Below are 17,425 nucleotides of genomic sequence, written 5' to 3' on the forward strand. Positions count from 1 at the left end.
CTCTAGAAGACAGTAATAATGAGTAAATTATACCAGCTTATCAATGGAGTTTTTGTGTTTCTAAAAAAACATAAATATCAATTTATGCTTATAGGAAAATGTATACCTTCAAACAAGTGAAAGAGGAGAATTAGGACACATTAATAGGCTTTAAACCGCCAGTCGTTGGTGGTGCAGGCCTTTAATCCCAGCACTCGGGAGGCAGAGGCAGAGGATCTCTGTGAATTCAAGACCAGCCTGGTCTACAAGAGCTACTTCCAGGACAGCCTCCAAAGCCACAGAGAAACCCTGTCTCGAAAAACTAAGACAAACAAACAAAAAACAAAAACAAAAAAGTCTTTAAGCCTAGAATTTAGGTCTCTAAATAATTTTGTCTCAGCAGTATATACAGAAAAAATGACTTATTTATTCTGCAAATACCTGACAACTCACTGTTTCCCAGACATTACTGTAAGCCTTAGGTAGAATTATTCAAGATACATAGTCTCTGCCTTCAAGCAGATTGGCAGAAAAGAGAATTACAACAACCTATGAAAAGTGCTCCAGACTGTATAGGTATAGGGGTTAGGGTGACTATCTAACCTAATCCTCAATGACACAGTGGGAGCTAAGATTTACTCCCTGGAATGAATATCACCTCTAAAGCTGGTGTATTAAGCACGACACAACAGAGAAAGATGTTGTGAGGAAGAAATGGGTGCCAGACAGCAAGAACAGGTGAGCACTATCTACACCTACAAAGGAGGCAGGGACCAAATCAACATCAACAGAAGTTAAATGTTCAAGCTTAGACACAGTAAGAAGGGTTTAAGCAGACTGTTGTGGTCAATACTGGGGATCACTTAAAAACATAAACACCTGGCAGCAGGCTGAGAAAAGCTGCGAAAGGATGTTATTACAGTGTATTAATGAACAAAAACTCAATGAAGGCAACAGAGACATTACAAAGAAAAAGGGCATGAGGCATGTTGACTACTTAGACGTGAAAAACAAAATGAGCACAGTCCACAGTAATTCTTAAGCACTAGTAAGTGTGATGTAGAGATCTGAAGGCAGAATAGCAAGGAAAACCAGTTTATGGCTTCTAGGGACAGCTAACTGTGGTCCCATTTAAAAGATCAAGGTTTTACATAGAAGCAAACATAAATTTAAAAGAAGTTACTTCTTTCCCAGTCAGATTGGCTCTCACTAAGAAAACAAATGACAAGCAATTCAGGCAATGATGTGGGGAAAGAGGATCCTTACTCATTGCTGATGGGAGGGTAAATTTGTGAAACTATGAAAATCACCATGGAGACGTTTCAAAAATAATCTAAGGAGAGATGTATCCTGTGAGCCAGCTATAACATACCACTTTGGGATATATTATAACCAAAGGACACTAAGTCACCTTACCATAGAGATACTTGATCATCCATGTTCACTGCTGCTCTATCCACAAATGCCAAGAAAAATAATAAGCCTAGATATCAACGAGCAAATGAATGAATAAAGAAAACGTGATACATGTACAGAATGGAATGTAAGGGGGGGGGGGTCAAGGCAGTGTTTCTCTGTGTAGACCTGGCTGGCCTTGAACTCACCACCTGCCTCTGACTCCTGAGTGTTGGGATTAATGGTGTATGCCACCATCACCTGGCAACAGAATGGAATTTTTATAGAGCCATAAAGAAAAGTGAAATTGAAGGCAGGAGAACTGATGTAACTGGTTATCATAATGTTAAAAGAAATAAGCCAGACTCATAAAAACTCCATGTTTCCTCTTATAGGAAATTTCAATTTAAAGTTATGTGTACATATATAAATGAGTATGGAAAAATAGAAATAAAGCAAGAAACATGCTTGATGATCTATTAGGTAAAAAAATCAAGATTACTAAAACCCATTTCCCTATACAAATAGGAGTATTAAGTTGATTATCACGGTCTTGGAGATTTCTGTGGCCTTAAAATACCTCCATAATCTAGAACATAATGGGATGAGCATGAAGCCCCAGGGCCATTCCACCCCCTCCCTAGCAGGAAAACCAGGTGCTTGTTATATTAGCCTAACTTCATTTAGATCCCCAAAACCCATAAAAGTAGAATGAGAAAACTGACTGCACAAATTTGTAGTCTGACCTCCACATGTGTGCTGTTAATGTCACATGCATACATGTATGTACTCACATAGACACACATGCCATAAAGTACATTTTTAAAAACAGCATGAAGACACAAGCACAGTGAAGCCATGAGCACAGTGATAGTACTTAACCTTGTGAACTTAAAAGCTGTTGCCCATGCTATGGCTCAAAGTTCTAAGTAGCCAACATTTAGAATGGCACAAATTCCACTCAGAAACTGAATTTTTAGCTTCTATTTAAAAACAGCACTTGGGATGGGGAGGAAGAGTCAGGCAGATCTCACTCTCTCAGAAAAAAAAGTTTGGCTTTGCGGGACAGAAAAGAAACAGCACTTTTGGGGCTGGAGAGATGGCTCAGTGGCTAAGGTGTTACAGAATACTATTTTAAGATGTGTTACATTTGTCTATGCTATGGAACATTCGCTACATTCCATTATATTGCATTTGTTTAACTCTCAGGAGCTGTGTTAATGTGCCTAAAACACCTGATTTAATAAAGAACTGAACTGCCAAGAACAAGGTGGGAGAAAAGGATAGGGAGAGCTGGCAAACAAAGAGAATAAATAGTAAGAGAAATCTGGAAGTGAGAGGGGGTAAGCCACAGGAAGCCACAGAGTAAGAAAGAAAGAAAACGTATTCAGAAATAAAGAAGGGTAAAAGTTTAAATTAAGAAAAACTGACTAGAAATTAGCCAAGCTAAGGCCAGCCTTCATAAGACAGAATAAGCTTTGATATGTGTTTATTGGGAGCTGGATGGTGGGTCCCCCAAAGAGCCAAAGAGCACTGGCTGTTCTTCCAGAAGTCCTGAGTTTAATTCCCAGCACCAACATGGTGGCTCACAACCATCTGTAATGAGATCTGGTGCCCCCTTCTGGCCTGAAGGGATACACGCAGGCAGAACACTGTGGAAATAACAAATAAATATTAATATTAAAAAACAGCACTTCTACTAAAATGATTATTAACCAAAGATAGGCACATGACTGAGAAAAAGACATGTGTGTGTGCTTCAGTGTATGCATGTGGACCATACATGTACAGAAACTAATGGAGGTCAGAAGAAGGTGCCAGAGTCTCTAGAACCTGAGTCCCACATGGTTGTGAGCTGTCATGGGAGTGCTAGAAACTGAAAATGGGTCCTCAAGAGTAGTAAGTGCTCTTAATGGCAGAGACATTGTTCTAGCCCAAAAAAGGACTCTGAAAAATTGTTTACTCCAATTGTTTATTTAACTATTATTAGCTTTCTGTCACAAGATGTATAAAACAGCAAAAAAAAATTGCCTTAATAGTCTTACAGTAAGCATTCATAATCTAGTAGAGGCAGGCATGTCTATAGCAGATAAAAGGATTGCAAATTCAAGGCCAATCTGTACTGCAGAGTGGAATTACGCTTCCAAAAATGGAGGAAGGCTGGTGATGAAAGGAAAAGGAAAAACTTTTAGATGAGTTAGAAGGTTTAGATAAGTTAATGAAATGCTTACACTATTCTCTTCAAAGTATACTAAAAACATTAAATGATGACTATCTAGACTTTTTTGTATATTGTATACCCGTGTGTTTTTCAGTATTCATGCTTTGTAGATAGGTGGGTGGAGAACGAAGTCGATATGGGATGTTTTCTTTTATTTTTGACACAGGGTTTCTTTCTGTAGGCCTGGTTATCCTAGAACTAACTCTGTAATCAGGCCTGTCTCTTGTTCCCAAGTGCTGGAATTAAAGGCATTTTTTTAATACTACCCTCTCCCTTTTTGAGGCAGAGTAGCTGCCTAGAGTAGCAAGACTAGCTGTCAGCAATCTCTCAGCTTCCCCAGCAGTGGGGTTACAGGTGTTTGCCACCATGCCTAGCTCTTTACCTTGGTACCAGGGATCTGACACAGGTCTAGTATACACTTTACCAGCAGCCCCAGCACTACCTGCTTAGAAATTTTGAAGAAGAAAAGCATATCATACACAGAATATCCAACTTTTAAAATTAAAAAGACAAAATCTAGGGAGGGGCATGCTGAAGTCAAAATAGTACAGCTTGGCTGAGATAAAATTGAGTTCTGATGTTGACAGCTATGTGATCATAATGAAAAATTATTCAAGGTTTCTGGGTTACTATCTTATTATCCAACAAACAAACAAAAAAGATAGCTACTTCAATTTGAAGAATTTAGCAATGTCTACTACATAATAAATTTCAATAAATGGTAGTTAGAACCATTTTAGTATTTTAAGTGCTAATACAAAATTTCTAACTTTAATAAGTAGCGTTATAATTTTCTCAACCAATAATGCCTCTACAACATTATGAAAGTCAAAATTAACATCACCATATGCAACAATAATCACAAAGTATAATATTGAGAAGCAAAACTGTGATGAATAAGGATCTTCAATCTTAAAAGTTCAACTGCTTTGATACTGTATTAGTTATACAGCTCCAGGGCAATCTACTAATCATGTTTTGGGGCTGTTTGTGGCACTTGGTCATTTGCTATAAAATACTACAAATCAAAATGTTCCTTTCATGGCACAGAAGTTAAAGGAAGTCTCTGACTTCACTCACCACCTTGGCATGAGCACTTAGTTAAGACCTCTTGAATACTCTATTGATTTTCCTTAAAATAAGAATAATAAAAATGATTATTATTAAATAATTTATTGTTAAATTTATTATATTATTAATATAGTAATAATAATAATATAATAATAATAAATTTAAAATTAGGGGCTGGTGAGATGGCTCAGAAGTTATAGAGAACTTGCTGCTCTTGTAAGCACCCACATAATGGCTCACAACCATGCATAACTCAGTTCCATGTAACCTGATGAGCTCTTCTAACTTCTGCAGGCACCAGGCATCTATGTGGTAAATGTACATACATTACACACAGAAAAAAAAAAAAACTCATATACATCTTTTACACATTTTACAGTTTTTAATCCAAATCAATATGGCATTCTTGGAGTTCAATGGAACTAAATCCTACAACACACAAGCTCTAGGGAAATACTCTGAACTTCAGGACAGAGAACAGAAATGATGATGCAGAAAGATACAGTGGATGCCAGTGACATATTGATCTACATTCTTTTACCCACCCATTCAGTCCCTTCATCCAGCTGACAAACAAGTACTCAGTAACTAGGAAAAAACTGGTAGTGAGTGTGGAGCAGAAATGAAACTGAAAACAGAGCTGGGTGGTTGCAAACACCTTTAATCCCAGCACTAGGGAGATAAGTGGATCTGTGAGTTTGAAGCCAACCTGGTCTACAGATTAAGATTAAGTTCCAGGAGTCGCTCCAAAGCTACAGAGAAACCCTGTCTCGAAAAACCAAGCCAAACCAAACAAAAAAGAAAAACATTGCAAACAAGAAAAACAAGAGTGCTCACCAGGAATGTTCAATTCAATTCAATCAATGTACAATACAATTCAATTACAAAACAAGCTTCCAACGTAAATTAGGAATGACAAGGAAAAGTCACTTTAGAATGAGAAAAAAAAAAATCAGAATGCTAAAGATGTAACTCAGTTGGTAGTGCTTACTTAGAAGCACAAAGCTCTATGTTTAATTCCCAGCACCATAGAAAACCAGATGGCAGATGGCACATGCTTGGAACTAGAGACAGGATGATCAGAAATTCAAGAACATCTTCAGGGCCAAGGCCAGCCTAAGCAACATTAGAGACATTCTCAAACAACAAAGAAATTAAGATAAGATCTAAAAAGTTTGATAGTTGTTACCCAGACAGGGAAGAAAAGATTGGAGAGGAATTACAGGAGCCTGTAAACAAGAGATGTACTTACAATTTGCTATTATCAATGGGAAGACACCAAAGGTTCACAGCATGATTTACTCTTTGAAACAATAATCTCCCTTACTTGAGCTACTAGTCAAACATTTACAATTAGCATTAAGCCTGTGCCGTTACTTAGAAACAGATTACGGGACAGACAGATACTATACAGGTATAACATATACAGCATGGTTTTACTACACAGAGGGACAGTTCTCACCCAGGGTAGGATACAGGAAAATAGCGGGACATTTCATTATGCTACTCAGAAGATTATCCCGGAATTATCTGTTGATTATTTTCAGAACACTTTCATAATGAACAACTAAAACTAGAGAAAACTTAAGATAGACATCATAAACTAAGAGAATATGACCATGAAAATCTTACAATTTCATATAAAATTACCTGGTTTGATATAACAAATACATGAACAAGACACTCAAAGATGGAACTAGGGAAAAACACTTCTTAATTTCACCTCAATGTATGCTATTGAAGACATTTAAAAAAAAAAAAAGAAAAGCTTGAGGAGGAATTTAAACAAATACAAAACCACTATGGCTGTAGTGTGGACAATGACCTAAAAGTAAATTAAAGACTAGAATTAGATCACTAAATAATATTTTATTCTGTGTTCTTCAAAATTACTGAGAAAGACATCTGAAAGACTAGATGATAGTGACAGCAATACTAGCTTTCCAGCTTTGGTAGCTATGCTGTGATTCTAAGTAATGCCCTTTTTGTAGGAATACACATTCCCGGCCGATGGGGTACCATGTTTGCAATTTGTTCTGAAGTGATTTTTTTGTTTTGTTTTGGTTTTTTTTTTCTTCGAGACAGGGTTTCTCTGTGTAGCTTTAGAACCTATCCTGGCACTCTCTCTGGAGACCAGACTGGCCTCAAACTCACAGAGATCCACTTGCCTCTGCCTCCCGAGTGCTGGGATTAAAGGCGTGCGCCACCAACACCCTGAAGTGCTTTATAAAAACAAAGTTTTCTCCTCACTCTGGCTGCTCCTCCCGGGGGTACCCACACTCAGTCTGACCTAGGTAAGACCTGGTTACTACCGGATGAGAAGCAGAAACTCTGGATGGTTGTAACCCTGGGATTTAGTCCCAACCATCCAATTCATAAGAGGTCTGGAGCCTCTATGACTGTCAGGGTGTGGTGGGTAAGCGAATGCTGCCAGGAGCCCCTGTCCCCCTTCTCCTCAAGTTTGACATGTCTCCCCAGGATGTGGCAGAAATAGTCTCTGTACTATACAGTGGGACAGACTCAAGGTTCTGGAAATTAGTGGACCATTTCCAGATTGGCACCACAAAACAACGGGTCCTAGAGATGGAGAACTAACTAGGTCTTGACAGCCTTTCAGGTCCCTGACCCTTATACCCTCAGTGAAGATTTTATGAATCTATTGCTCTGCTTGTTCCACAAGTTTCCAGTTTAACAGCCCCTCCTGCTCAGCTCAGCCCTGACCTTCAGATAATCTGCTTCTGTGAGCCTGGCCTGTCTGTGTCCTGAGTCTTCTTCCTTCCTAGGTACAGCTGCAGCTTTCTTGCCCCTCTTTGTGCCTCTGATGTTGATCTCACAGATGGTCCTTCTAGAGACCCCATGTCCCTGCAAACCTCTTTCCTGGGATCCCAGTGCTGCATGCTTCTCAGTTGACTCTGATATGGAGGTGCCTGTGGAACAGGTATGAACAGGGACTCCATGCCATTCGCAGTTCTGAGCTACCAATGCTGGCCAGAAGTTGACCTGGTGCTAGGCAGAGGACTCTTATGCTCAGTGGCTTGAAGGCACAATGTTGTATGTACAGGGAGCATCTGGTCACTTTTCCCACATGCTCAGTACTTGGCTCCTAGAAGTGATGCTGACCCTAACCCCCACCCCAAACTTGAACTAATTAAACTTTACTACTTTTACTTTAAAAAAAAAAAAAGTTCCTTAATGTTTTCTCTAAGTTTGAGGCTGTTTAGAGACTTAATAAAAGAAAAAGAAAGCCAAACTAGATCCACCTTAAAAGATACTACAAAAAATGTCAAAAATTGAAAAACAAGCTCACTGAAATTCTTTATTCAAGCTCAGGTGAAACAATCCATTATACAAAACTAAAAAGATAAAGAGATAGTCAGAAAAAAAGGGGGGGGGGAGTATCTAGAATAAAAGGATACATGAAAAATATGAGCCTAATTTAAATGTTAAAAATATCCATAAGATGAAACAGAAAATTTTAAGATATAATATTAGAAATATAGCAGAAAGATTATATCCAAGACTGAAGAAAGGTGTGAATTCTGTTATCCTGGAAGCAAAGCAGAACTGATTTTTCTATATTGAGAAAACTAAATCATCTATAAAAAAAAAAAAACAGCCTACGAGAAGACATAATCTGTAACTTAGTCAATGTGATTAGGGTATAGGTTCTTTTTTGTTTTGTTTTGTTTTTGAGACAGGGTTTCTCTGTGTAGCTTTGGAGCCTATGCTGGCACTCCCTCTGGAGACCAGGCTGGTCTCGAACTCACAGAGATCCGCCTGCCTCTGCCTCCCGAGAGCTGGGATTAAAGGTGTGCGCCACCAACGCCTGGCTTAGGGTATAGGTAAATACAAAACTAGACTTTAGTCTGAATGTATGCAAAGAAATAAACTGCACTACACAGAGAAAAACAATGTTGTGAATATGATGATAATCTTCCAACATGACCTACCTGTCTGATATTAAACTAGCTAAGCAAGAATGTTTCAATACAAACTTTGTTTTCCCAAGATGATTACCTCAAAGAAAAATAAGACAACACTTGGCATTCGTTATAGTTATGCTTTATCAGGTGATTAAATGTGTTCTTATCTACCTTCATTTTTGAGATACTGGCTCTAGTCTACCCACCTGATCAATTCTAGGTATATTAATGAAACAAATGTCACTATAATAGTCTGTGAAAGAGAGATAAGGGTTTGAATCAACACAGATACACAAAAGATGGATCTTGAAAAGTAATAAATTGGATATGAAAGTTTATCTATGAGGATTTAATTAAGTACAAAAAAAAATATTCAGAAGAAATTACCTCAACTGATTTAGGTGTGGGGCTCCAATCAGGACAATTTAGGAGTGCCCACGAACAATAACTACAGAACAAAAGCACTGCAGACAAAAATACAAATGAGAAGAGTGCCTGCTAGTTCCTACCCAAGAATGCTAATGTATTGCTCTGGCAAAGCACTGTCTGGGGGACACTAAAGAACAGAAGCGATTCTGATTTCTGACTGAAGGTAATAAACGGGCCTGGGACAAGCAATAGGGCTGTTCTTTGGGGGAGAGGAGAATCTACTGTTAAATTTTCTACTAATTGAAGCATGTTAGTCAATGATGATATCGTTGTTTTTAAATCTAGGGGTCCCTTCCCAGTAAGATGGCTATGGTGGTTTGAACAAGAATGACCCCCATAAAGCTCATATGTTTGAATGCATGTTCCTTCAGTTGGTGGAACCACTTGGACAGGATTAGGAGGTGTGTGGCCTTATTGGAGGAGATGTGTCTCTGGGGGTAGGCTTTTACATTTTAAAATCCCATGTCATTCCTAGTTAGCTACCTAGCAAGCATCACCCATCCCACTGTCTGTGTTTCAGGCTGTGTCTCTCTTCTTTTCTCCCTCCCCAACCCCTCTCTGCCTCCTGGTTTTGTCTAAGGATATAAGCTCTCAGCTACTGCCCCAATGCCACATCTCCCTGCCTACTGCCTGCTCCCCAACATGACCGTCATGGACTCACCCTCACTCTCTCACTGTAGTAAGCAAGCCCATTATTAAATGCTTTATTTTATAAGTTACCATAGTCATCTTGAAATTTGCAGGCAAATGGATGGAACTAGAAAAAAACATCCTGAGTGAGGTAATCCAGACACAGAAAGACAAACACAGAATACACTCACTCATAAGTAGTTATTAGGTGTGAACCACAACCCCAGAGAAGCTAGGTAAAAAGAGGGACTCTAAGAGGAATGAACACACATGGAGGGCCCCAGGAAGGGGGTAAACCGGGAGGAGTAGAAGGGGGTCAGGGAAACATGAGAGATCAAGTTGGGAAACGTAACACGAAAGATAAAAACCCAGAAAATGATTGGGCTTCAAGCTTCAAGCTGAAGATCAGAGAAGCAAAGCAGCCAAGTCACTAACTCTTACCTCTACCTCAAACTGAAATGGCAATCCTGTCTCCATGAATCCTCAGAGGCAATGCTCTCCACCAAGCCTCAGACTGAAATTCCAGACTGCTGCCTCTTAACATGGATGGAGACAAATTCTCTCATGATACCCTCTGCTTCTTCCTTTATACTTCTCATATCCTGGGATAAAAGGCGTGAGATAACTAAATACTGAGAGATCTCCTTTGCATGAGCCTTTTCTCTTTTTTTAGACAGGATCGGCATGGCCTTGAACTAACTTGAATAAAGAGATCCATCTTCTTCTGTCTCCTGAGTCCTGGGATGAAATCTAGGCGGTACCACCACCACCTAGATTCTATAGCTAACTAGTGTGGCTGGCTTTGCATTCTGATACTTCAGGCAATCTTTATTAAACCATAAATAATATATCACCATAGGAACACAATGAAAGATTATCTTGATAGAGGAAGCCAATATGGGGTTAGGGGGAAATCTGGTACTAGGGAATCCACAAGGATAACCCTAGCTAAGAGTCCTAGCAATAGTAGAGAAAGTGTCTGAATGAGCCTTCAGATTAGTGACTACCTTAACTGTTATCATACAACCTACATTCAGTAACTGATAGAAGCTGATGCTGTGACCCACAGACAAGCACTGGACTGAGAGCTCAGCTGAAGAGATGAAGGAGTTATCATATGAGTAAGTGGGGTCAAGTGCATGATGGGGAAAACCAAAAAGTCAGCTGACCTAGGCTAGTGGTAGCTCATGGACTATGGACTGACAGAGGGGGAACCTGCATGAGACCAAACTAGACCCTCTGAATGTGAGTGAGAGTTACGTGGCTTGATCTTGGGGGCAGAAGTGGGCTGGCAGTGTTACCAGGACCTATCCTAGATGTATGGACTGGCTTTTTAGAGCCCATCCCCTATGGTGAGATACCTTGCTCAGCCTTGTTACAGAGAGAAGGGGCTTTGGTCCTGCTTCAACTTGGTATGCCAGACTTCGATGAGTCCCCAGGGAAGGCTTACCCCCTCTGAATGGATGGGGGGGAGGGAAGGGAGGTGGAGGTAGGCGGGATTAAGAACATGGGTAGGTAACTAAAAAGAAAAAAAAAAAAAGAATGACTTTAAAAAAGATAAAAGGGCCTTGCCTATGAAAACAGAAGAGTAGCCCTTATCTCAAAAGGAATACAACTCACCAGCAAACAGAAAGTTTATTTTTTAAAAAAAAAAACATTCTTAAACATAGAACTTAACAAGGAAAGATGCATGAAGGGGATACCTCCTGTGACATGTGATGAACCAGGAATGGAAGTGGTTGAATGAGTTGAAACTTTTTTTAAATTAATATTTTCATTTATGTTTAGGTATATATTTTGTGGCACTAAAAATGTAACAGTTTGGTAAGACTTTTTTATATGAATACTACATATTTATTGAATTTATTGGCATTAAAGCTTGTTACTCTCCAGAAGAAGGAAGGAGAGGGGGAGGGGAAGGGGGAGGGGGCAGGGGAGGCCGGTGGGCAGGCGGGCGGGCAGGCAGGCGGGCGGGCAGGCAGGTCCGGTAAAGATCCCCGATTCCAATCATGACAAACTCAACTCAATCCCCAGAATCTATGTAAGCAGAAGGGGAGAAGCCATTCCCACTGCAGTTGTCCTCTAACCTCTTACATATGGGCAGGTATACAATAGGCACAAACACATGAGTATGAAAAATAATAACAAGGGGGCAAGCAAGGATAAGAGAATGTTTACGACATGAAAGCAGAAGCAGATGTTGGAGAGTGAGGGGAAACCAGACAAAGTATGGTCAGGGCAGGAGAACTAGGCAGGATCAGCGAGAGCACCAGTCTATGTGCTCTCTCTCCTAAAGCGTAGTACTGAGACTCCAGTTGGGCCATGGTGGTTACCCCCACTCCCTATGACATGGCACCTATTTGCCTTTATTTTGTATCGATTTAAGGATGTATGAAAAGTTCACAATTTATTATTTTAAGCAATAATTTAAAGAAAAACTAAAGAGGATAAACTGAAAGCTAAATTGTCATGTTACAGTCAATGTTCTCACAACTATTTAATCATTTAAGCTGGAAGTATCTCCCCTTGCCACTCTTCCCATCAAACAGCCTGCTCTTGAACCAACCATCATTCTTTTCTCTAAAAGTTTCTCTTTCGGGGACTAAGACTTCAATATTTCAGCATAAATGTGATAACAAAGAGCAAAGTAGTATAAAAACCATCCCAGCACTTGTGAGGCTAAGGCAGAAGGATTAACTAGGAATCTAAGACCAGCCTGGAAAACAAAGCTAATTCTTGTCTTAAAAAAAAAAAAAAAAAAAATCCAAAGCAAATAAAATTAATCCAATGTCTTTGTCCTCTCTACCAGCACTTTTCAATTACAACCAACAGTTTCTCTACCATTACCCCTACATGAACTAACCACAATTCTTTTGTGCCCAAGTGCTATTGCTTTAGGGATAAATACTGGTAAATTAATGCCTTCATTCCCCTGACACTGCTACTTAATTCACTGACAACTAAATTTTTTTCCTTTTATTTTTTTATTTTTTGGAGTGGAGGGTTGGTGACTTTCACATTCCTCTTTGGGTCCCCATAATATCTGGCTATATTATAACAACGTTCAATTTCGTTTCTGTCTCAGTATTAACTTTTTTCAATTCTTTTATGCAATCATCAAATGAACCTTCCTATAACAAATGTACTATAGGTTTTTCCCAACTCAAAAAACCACTGATGAAAAAGCTAAGGCTATTTTTTTAATGTTATGAATCAAATATCAGTTATTACTGTCACCTTGCACAGTCTGTGTGTTGGCTAATTTATCGACTTGACTAAAGCTGGAGTCATCTGGGAAGAGAAAACTTCAATTGAGAAACGTTCTTAGCGGACTGGCTTTTGGGCAAACCTATGGTGTGTGTTCTTGATTGAATGTGGGAATGTCCAGCTCACTGCAGGTGGGGCCACCCCTAGGCTGACAGGCCGAGATGCTTTAAAAATGGGCTGAGCAAGCCATGAGGTGCAAGCCAGTAAACAGAGCTCCTTCATGGTCTCTATCACTTCCTGCTTCCAGTTTCCTATCTTGAGTGCCTGCACTGACTTTCCTGGATGAGAGAATGTGACTTACAACTTGAGAGTTGTAAACTGAAATAAGTCATTTCCTCTCCCCCTCCCATCCCCCCAAGCTGCTTTCTGGCTATGATTTTTTTACCAAACAATAGGAAAGTAGCACACATAGCATGCACAGCCACACTTCAGTGTGACAACTACTTGTGCTAATCAGGCTCTGATGACTACACCAAATAGCTAACTCCTATACACTCTTAAGTAAACAGGTCAAATGCTACATTTTCAGCACATCTTATTGCTTCAAAGGTAATTTTCATTTACTCCTATACTACTAACTATATTTCTTATGAACTGAAGGCAAGGATGTGATTATGTCACTTGATGATGAGAGATGTCAGTCTGTAAATATGTTTCTCTTATTGGTTGATGAATAAAACACTGTGGCCAACAGGGCAGCAAGACAGGTGCGTCTAGGAGATGTGGAGGATTCTGGGAAGTGTAGGCACAGAGCCGTCACCAGGTGATCCTGGGATGAAATGATGTGAGTGAGGTGTTTTTCAGTAAGAGAAACCCATGGAGACATACTTAGATTAATAGAAATGAGTTAATAATTAAGACAGAGCTAGCCAGTAAGAAGCCCTAGTCAACAGCCAACAGTTTCACAATTAACATTAATCTGAATGTTCATTTGGGACAAGGCAGCTGCAAAACCAGCCTGATGGGAAAAGCGCTCGGAACAGCGCTCATTGTTTAAAAACATATTTACCTGTTGTTTAGAGGGTATTCCCCAAAAGCAGGATCAATTTATACCATGCATTTTCCCAAAGCAACTAACAATATCTTCTATATGGAAACAACTTAATGTGTTATTTATCAAATGGGGGAGGAGAGAAAGTCTTGAGAAATAGTCTTGAGAAAGACTATTTTACAGATTCTGGCACTGAGGATGTGTTGTCCATATGTGAAAACTAAGGATTTTAGGTACTGATTCCATTATGTAAATCAGAACACTCATGTTCACTCTCTAACAATCTAGAAAGATATTAGCTAAAAATTAATGATTTAATACACCTTACAACACAAGACATCCAATACTTCCTTCTCTCAACACATATGCAGAAGGCATCATTAAGAAGGAAGCAGCCAGGAGATGGTGGCATACACCTTTGATCCCAGCACTCTGGGAGGCAGAGGGAGGTGGATCTCTGAGGACGAGGCCAGCCTAGTTTATAAAGCAAGTTCCATGATAGCCCCAAAAGAAGGAAATAATGAACATTAAAGATAATGAAAACAGAAGCCAGATACATAGCCCCACAACTACAACTTCAGAATTTGGAGGGTAGAAGTAGAATTATGGTATGAAAGTCATTCTTAGCTAGAGACTACATGAGATCCTGTATCAATATAAATTGATTGATTAATTAAAATAAGTAAAAAGAAAAAGGGGAGATTCAAAGGGGATTGTGTGGAATGAGAGTGGTAGGATGTTTAGTGCTATACCTATAAAAATAAAAGGAAATGAAAATATATGCCAAGTATTTAGTGCAGCTGAAATAGAATTGTCACTAAATACACAGGCAAAAGTAACACAGAAAACAGGAATTCTGAGTGGTCTAAAACAAAGAGATTCAGTCAGTAACCAAATTTCCTCAACCTTATAAAGGGTGTCTTCTATAGAAAATGGCTAACACTCTGTAATGATGAAAAACTAAAAGTTTATCTGTGGTGCATGTGTGAGTCTGTCAATTCTATCTTACAAAACTGGAAAGAGGAGACATACGGTGTTGCTTAATGACTACAGAACTTCAATGCTGGAGAGAAAGGACTCTAGGGAGAGCAAATAACATTGAGAAAAACTGAACATTACTCAACTTCAAGATTAAAATACAGGTGAGAAAGAAAATGTATTCCTGGTATACACAGCAGAGGACTTAGTATATACTTATCAGAAGGCTCTAAGAAAGGAGCCTGAAAGTTTCCATCAAAAACAAATACAAACAGGTATACACACCTACAATGTGTGCACATTCACAAAGGCAGGCAGGCAGGCAGGCAGGCAGGCAGGCAGGCAGGCACGCACGCACGCACGCACGCACGCACACAAGCTGGGAGACAGTAAAATGACTCAGTGGATAAAGGCATTTGAAGCACAAACTTAATATTCATCTCTAGAACCTACGTAACAGTGGATAGAAGGAAGCAACTCCACAAAGTTGTCCTCTGATCTCCATATACAGTACACTCCCAATCATGTATGTAAGTACGTACATACATACATACACACACACACACACACATTCTCTCTCTCTCTCTCTCTCTCTCTCTCTCTCTCTCTCTCTCTCTCTCTCTCTCTCTCCCTCTCCCTCTCTCATCTAAATAAAAAGGAAATAAAATGTCTGAGGAAGTACACTTAACTGACTTTTATATTAAACAATATACAAAATAGTCAAGACTTTAAATTATTATATTGACAGGCACTTTTTAAAAAAATCTGTAAGGTTTAAAGTTGGTTTTTTTGTTTGTTTTGTTTTTGTTTTTCAATACAGGGTTTCTCTCTGGCTTTGGAGGCTGTCCTGTCTTGTAGACCAGGCTGGTCTTGAACTCACATAGATCCGCCTACCTCTGCCTCTCAAGTTCTGTGATTAAAGGTATGCGCTACCAATGCCCGACCTAAAGTACATTTTTAAAAAAGATTGATTGATTGATTGATTGATTGATTGAGGATATAGTGTTCTCCCTGCATAAATGCCTGAAGGCCAGAAGAGGGCACCAAATCTCATTACTGATGGTTGCTGGGAATTGAACTTAGGACCTTTGGAAGAGCGGGCAGAGAGCTCTTAACAGCTGAGCCACCTTTAAGAGAGAAAAAAGTCTATACTCGGACAAAAAGGAAAAATCATCAGACTAAGTATCATTTACTGGAAATCAATCCTTCATTTGCCTTTACAACCCCCTAACCCCCAAAAAGGTCCATTCGCTTCTTTATTTACTCTGTAATACAGGATGAAGGAAACATGAGTAAGAATCCCCTCTCACTCTGCTAAAACCCAAAATTTTAAAGAAAGTTCACATTTATGATATTAACCTGATGACATTTATTTACCTGCAGAGTAAAAACAAAAAAAACAGTTTTCCTATCAAATAAATGCAGCCTAAAAGGGTCTTTGTGACAGTCTATCAACATTACTCCCTGTGATATCTACTTTACTTAAGTATACCTGGGCTTAAATTTTTATTCCAGCAATTAATGTACATGTACAAATACAAAATTTGAAAACTCTGCTAAGGTTTTTCAGCTTTTATACTCCCCCATCACCCAAAAAACCTGTGAAATGTTCAAAAGTTTAACCTATTCTCAAGAAAAGCTTTCAATCATTTTTTCTATCATTACTACTTCTATTATCTACAGTTGTTCATTTCCTAAATCTGTGCAAGTACAGTCTGTATAGGAAAGTGAAAGTTAAACCAGAAGCTGGTGTAATTCCATGGCAGAAAACTTCTCTACCATGCACACAGCCTTGGATTCAATATCTAGCACTGCACAAACAAAAACAAAACCCTGTAAATAAATGCTTTTTTTCATAAGTAATACTTCTGAGTTTCCCACATGGTCCACCTCTACCCTCACTGCAACGAGGCTCATTATGCCACTTGTCTCTTGTTTACTGTCTTCTGTAAACATCTGACATTATAACCTATAAATAATGCAAATCTGTTACATGAACAAATTCAAAGCTAAAGAAAATCTACTAGAAATTTTCTTGAAATCATAGTCTCAAGTAAACTAGCATAATTAATTAATCACTGAAACAAAAAAAATCAATAAAGATGGTATACTGGAAAGAAATTTTCAGGCCAGCAAGAGGGCTCCGCAGGTAAAAACACTCACCAAACCTGACAACCTGATTCAATCCAGAGAACTTGTGGTACAAGAAGAGAATGGACTGCTCGGAACATCCACACATCCACACACAAAAACAAAGAAACAAACAAATAAATAAATGTAATTTTTAAATTTTTGAATATAAAAGGATTACAGAAAGTTCTTGGGGAAACTGAAGAAATCTTCACATGCTCTACAAATGACCAACATAATCACATTGTTAACGTGAAAAATAAAGAATCCAAAGCAGAAGATGCAACCCCACTGTGAAAATCATCCAAAATTAGGTACAATTTAAAATACTACTTTCCACTTATTCACTACATGAAATATAAGAGTATGAAAATTAAAAGATCTGAAAAAAAAACAATAATCACATTCCAC

The 17,425-nt window shown here is 38.9% G+C and overlaps 1 protein-coding gene across 19 annotated transcripts in view; it reads right to left on the reverse strand.

Moving 5' to 3' along the window:
* The window catches only part of Mllt10 (MLLT10 histone lysine methyltransferase DOT1L cofactor), a 141,438-nt gene that overhangs the window by 26,946 nt on the left and 97,067 nt on the right, over positions 1-17,425 (reverse strand). The gene's annotated exons all lie outside the window — the stretch shown is intronic.

The sequence above is a fragment of the Cricetulus griseus genome, chromosome 3 (assembly GCF_003668045.3).
Source record: "Cricetulus griseus strain 17A/GY chromosome 3, alternate assembly CriGri-PICRH-1.0, whole genome shotgun sequence".
Classification (NCBI taxonomy): domain Eukaryota; kingdom Metazoa; phylum Chordata; class Mammalia; order Rodentia; family Cricetidae; genus Cricetulus; species Cricetulus griseus.